We start from the raw sequence: 5,997 nt of genomic DNA, 5'->3' as shown, positions 1-5,997 counted from the left end.
AATAATAATAATAATAATAATAATAATAATAATAATAATAATAATAATAATGTCATTTAGAGATGGAATAATAAGTTCAAATGAGTTTGATTAATTAACTTTCTAAAATATACCTTATTTAACCATTTTAAAGAGAGAAAGGATTTCCCAGTTACAAAGCTGGAGAAACTAGCATTATAATCAATTTATAAAACAAGAATCCAGTCTTGGTGAAAACCCTTCATCCTATTTTCACAATATATTAAATAAATATGCAGCCATCATGAACAAACTTGTACAGTCATAAACTTCAAATCCATAGGAAACTGGGGGAAAAGCTCCCAATAAAATCTTCACTAAGGAAGGAAAGAATATTCAAAAATATTTTTTAAAATAGTTGAGTCTATAAAATGCTGGACTGTGCACAAAACCACCATGAATTTTGCCCAGGAAAAGAAGTCTTGAGAAGATTCTCATTTTACCAGGAATCTTCTCATCAGGGTTAGAATAATAGAATTCCTGCACAGAAAATACTGTTCTCTGCAGAGAAAATAGTGTATTGGTGATTAACTCTACTTAAAATTTACACATAGTTGTTTTACATAGAAAACGGCATAGAAGCCCTTCCTCCCTTTCCCCTTGCCTTCTTTCCCCTCCTCAGCAATTAAGCTTGTAATACTTATAATATTCTTATTCTTATTTTTCCTATATGGAACCCAAAGTAGCTTATACCATATGCTAAAATTATGTAGATAAAGTGATCTGTGATGCAAATAGTTCAAAAATGTAAAGAACAAGCTACTTAAAACATTCATTTAAAACACTTAAAATGCATTAAAGCCTTTTACACATTAAAAACCCGCACACCCATTGCTGTTTAAACAAAATGCCTGTTTAAATAAGAAGGATCCTCCGCCAAGACCTCACCAGACATTCCTCTGATGGTGGTGGGACTGAGACAAAGCCCCCTCCAAAAATCTTAAAACTTTGGTGGGCTTGTATAGGGAGATGCAGTCTTTCAGAAAACCTTGACTTGTATCAGGCATCGGGTGGGACCGTTTTTCACACCCAGTCAGAGTGCTGAGCAATGAAAATGAAATGTTCTTGCACACTGAGACCTTATCCATCGGACAGGAACTGCACTATTGCATGCCATTAGGCTTAAAGAGAGCATTCTATCAGAAGCATATTAAGCTACTTATTTCTATATACTGGACTTGATGACCCTTGAGGTCTCTTCCAGCTCTATGATTACTTAAAATTATTTCCCCCTCTCCACCTTTTCTGAACAATGGTCTTAGCATGACAAACAGTAATGAAACCTGGAATAATAACATTAGCATTATAAATAAAAGATAAAAAAATAAATTAGGGGGAGGAAGGTGGTTTACTGGGAAATGGAGAACGTAAGAAAAGGAATAGAAAGCATACAGCCAATTAGCTCAGACCAGTTGAGTGTTACAGGTCTGCTGAACTAAAATGTCCTTATTGGTCTTATTCTTCTAGCACAAGAAAAAGAGAAAAGGAGCAAACGTCGTTTCTTGATAAGGAGTTCCAGAGTCTCCAAGCAGCTCACCTGTCCTTGCCTGCTGGTGGAAGAACAACAGAATGGTAGCTCAATGGGGTTCCAGACTTTCAGAGTCTCCAAACAGCCAAAGAAAAGGTCTGTTCATGGACCCCATTCAGGAATGCCTCAGGTAATGGTGGGAAAATGCCAGAACTCCTGAGGCAAGGTTTAACTTAGGCTAACCAAATTTCTTGACATTCCAAAGAAACTTCTTATTAGTGATGTCTCGAGTATAAAATTCAGCTGTCATCACAAAGTTTGGGGGCAATGCTGCATCTGGCTGGAGTTTTGTTTCTCCTTGTAAGTATGTGATTGGGGCTGGCTTTGTTGTTTTTAATCACTGAAAGGTCTTTAAAAAAAAGAAAAGAAAAGAACATAATGATATCGATCCAGTTCCAAGGCATTCTTTGTCTGTGTTTGCTCTCAAACAAAATTTCTCACATGATCAGTATCTCAACATTTCCTCTTCACATGCCATAGCAAGATTATTATGATGACAGGCAACAGCTTCTTGGCCTCAGCAAACACCCAAAGCATCTGGCCATTGGGAAATGTACAGTACAAGAAAGAACAATGTTGAAATTCTGGTGATATCTTGTTGCCAGTACACCAACCTTACTGAATAAAAAACCTTCAAACCCCAAGCAGATATATCCTAGTCACAGTCCTGGATCATATGCAGTTGACCTCAGAAGACATACTGGCCCCAAGATTGCTACTGAGAATAGTGTTTCTGCAGTTTCAGGCAGGAGTCCTCACCTTCCCTGAAGATTTATGATAGTTTCTAGAGGTGTCCCATCTACTGATCAAAATATTTATTTTACTTACAGATGTCATCTGCCTCTTCAACATGGCAAAATCTTAGAAAACATTAGAGAAGAACAGCAATGAGGCAGATCAATTTTTTCTTAAATGCATAATGCAAGACTGTTGCCTTAAAAGAGCAAAACAAAGCTCTCCATTTGGTTTAAGACTTTAGTTCAATGAGATAAAGGGGGCATTCACTCTTTTGTCCTGGGGAGATGTGGATTGCCATGCTGATGCAGATTGGTTTTTTTCTTCCCATTACGGTTGGTGAGTCTCTTTGAGTCATTTTAACCCCTGCCTTGCATTATTCACACATGCCATCATTTCAGGTTAAAATGGATCTGCCTCCCTTCCTTTAACGATACACAGCAATCGAATCGATTCAGAAATGTATTCACACTGCTGATGATGTGGAAGAAATAACAACAATGTATGCCTAGATAACTTTAACTGTATCAATTCTACTTGATTTTTTTTTAAAAAAACTAAAAAGTAGAGTAATAAAAAGTGTACGTAAATAGAGATAGAAAAGGTAAATAAGGAAAAGGTTTGGTCCTTGAGCAATTGATCAACCTGGAAAGTGATACCTAGGCTCATTGCATTTGCTTACCCCATTTGCATAGAGTGAAAGCAGCTTACTTTGGAAACCCCATTTTCATACGCAGAGACTTGCTTGCCTACTGAAATCATCCTCAGAGACTACTACTACTACTACTACTATTATTATTATTATTATTATCATCATCATGTATATACCATATTTTTCCTTGTTATTGGGATCCATAGCAACTTACAAAATGAAAACAAATATAATTAAAAAGAGTTACCCCAAAAGAGGTAAGAACATATAAAAAGTTATTAATAAAATACAATTAAACAGTGTATGTGTATGCCTGTCTGCAATTTGCCTGTCAATTTATGGTGACTCCTTTAATTTCATCAGGTTTTCTTAGACAAGGAATACTTAGAAGTGGGTTTGCTTCCTGTGAGATCCTTCCTTTGAAATATAGCCTATGGCACTACCTACAATTGGTAGTCTAAGAAATACCTAGAATTAAAGCATGAATGGAAGGATAAAAGATAATAAAACAGATGTATAGTGGGGAAATTCAACTGGGTATGTAAGTTGCATCTTACAGCTTCTGAACTGCCAACTTGCCATTCTCCAGGGAAGCTTAGGCTGGAATTCAGAATGGGACTGATCTCTTTATAGGGGGATCAGCATAAATGGAGTTACAACTGAGCAGTTTCACAATGCCTGTATTCACCTATATGTTGCAATGACATTACAACATATGAGCACTTATTGCAGAAAGGTGGAGTGTCATGGACGAATGGGTACCATTGTGTATTGAGGCATCTCCTAGTGCACACCCAAATGCTAGGAGGTATTGGAAGCCAGCAAGAGAGATGATATACAGTGGAAGGGTCCAACACACTTTAGAAGAGCCCAGTGCTCATCAGAGGTGTCTGATGTGCATTAGTACACTCTTCATAGTGTCCTGATACACATTTTCACAATTCACTAATAAGATTTTGTTCGGGGAAGGGGGGATGGAGAAAACAAAAAAGAAATGTGGAAGCAACTTTAAGACTAACTTGTTTTTATTTCCGTATGAGTTTTTGTGGTTATAAATTCACTTCTTCAGATGCAATACAGAGTGATAATAAGTGCTCAGGTATAAAGCATATTTATACAGTGGTGGAAGTGGAATGTAATGACTCAGCTTCCTCCCACTCTGAACCCTATTTTAGAACCATCTAAGGCCTGCTGTGACAATTTTAACAACTTCTTCGCAGATAACATCTCTTGGATAAGGGCTGATCTCGATGCAGTCATTTCATCAGAAACAATAGGAGAGGTGTCCAGAGCTTCCGTGGACTCTGTTATACTGGATCATTTTGAGTTTGTACATACCGATGAAGTGGACAAGCTCCTTGGAAGTGTTAGGAAGACGACATGCTCTCTCGATCCCTGTCCCTCTTGGCTGGCCGCCCAGGGTGGTGATGCGGTAACATCATTATTGCAACACATAATTAACGCATCATTCAGGGAGGGAAAATTTTTCTAATTTAAAACTAGCAATAGTCAAACCATTGCTTAAAAAACCCTCCCTGGACCCCCTGATAAGGAACAATTATAGGCCAGTCTTATAACTGCCATTTTTAGATAAGGTGATCGAGAGAGCAGTTGCCTTCCAACTCCAATCTGTCTTGGATGAAACCAATTATCTGGACCCATTTCAAACTGGCTTCAGAGTGGGATATGGAGTTCAGACTGCCATGGTTGCCTTAGTCGATGATCTCTGTCTGGGCATCAAAAGGGGAAGTGTGCCCTTGTTAGTGCTCTTGGACATCTCAGTGGCTTTCGATACCATCAACCATGGTATCCTCCTGGAACGCCTGAGGGAGTTGTGTATCGGGGACACTGCACTCCAGTGGTTCTGTTCCTACCTCTCTGGCAGATTCCAGATGGTGCAGTTGGGGGACACGTGCTCCTCTAAGAGGGAATTGACATCTGGTGTCCCTCAGGGAGCTATATTGTCCCCCACTTTGTTTAACATTTACATGAAACCGCTGGGAGAGATCATCCGGAGACATGGGGCGTGGTGTTATCAATATGCTGATGACACCCAAATATGCTTCTCTGTGTCTCCGACTGATGCAGTCACTAAGGATGGAGTCTTTCCTCTAAATGCCTGCCTGGAGTCAGTAATGGGCTGGATGAGGGAAAACAAACTCAGTCTGAATCCAGAGAAAACAGAAGTACTGGTGATAGGTTCCCCAGGCCCGAGGAAGGAAATTTATCCAATTGTCCTGAACGGGGTCACACGTCCCCTGAAGGATGAAGTTCGCAGTTTAGGAGTACTTCTGGACTCGTCTCTACAGTTGACATCTCAAGTAGATGCGACGGTCAGAAGTGCTTGCTATCAACTTCGGTTGATACGCCAACTGCGACCCTTCCTGGGCCAAAAGGACCTTGAAACCGTGGTACATGCTCTGGTAACCTCTCGTCTAGATTTCTGTAATGCACTCTACATGGGGCTACCCTTGTACCAAGTCCAGAAGCTTCAGCTAGTACAAAATATTGCAGCCAGATTGGTCACCGGAGCATCCAGGTTTGACCATATAACACCTATTCTGAAAGATTTTCACTGGCTGCCTATTCGCTTCCAAGCGCAATACAAGGTGTTGGTTATCACCTATAAAGCCCTACATGGCTTGGGCCTGAGTTACTTGAGGGAACGCATCTCCCCATATAATCCGCCCCACACACTTAGGACATCCGGGAAGAACCTTTTGGAAATTTAATCTTCCAAATATGTTGTTACATCCCAGATGGCCTTTTCAGTGGTGGCCCCACAAATCTGGAATGGTCTTCCCAAGGAGCTCTGTCTTGTGACCCCCCTGGAAACATTTAAAAAGAAGCTTAAAACCTTCCTCTTCTGTCTAGCCTTCCCCGCTGAAAAATGAAGTTGTGCACTCCCAATCCCATTGACTCTCTGCCTTACTCTCTTGAACGATTGTTTTTTTAGATTTTATATAATTTGTATTTTGCATTTTATCTATTTTGTGAGATGTTGTAATGGTTTTATTGGTCTGTAAACTGCTTTGATCTAAGGAAAAGCGGTATACAAATAAAA

This window comes from Sceloporus undulatus, chromosome 4 (genome assembly GCF_019175285.1).
Source record: "Sceloporus undulatus isolate JIND9_A2432 ecotype Alabama chromosome 4, SceUnd_v1.1, whole genome shotgun sequence".
Taxonomy (NCBI): domain Eukaryota; kingdom Metazoa; phylum Chordata; class Lepidosauria; order Squamata; family Phrynosomatidae; genus Sceloporus; species Sceloporus undulatus.
This window is presented reverse-complemented; position numbering follows the sequence as displayed.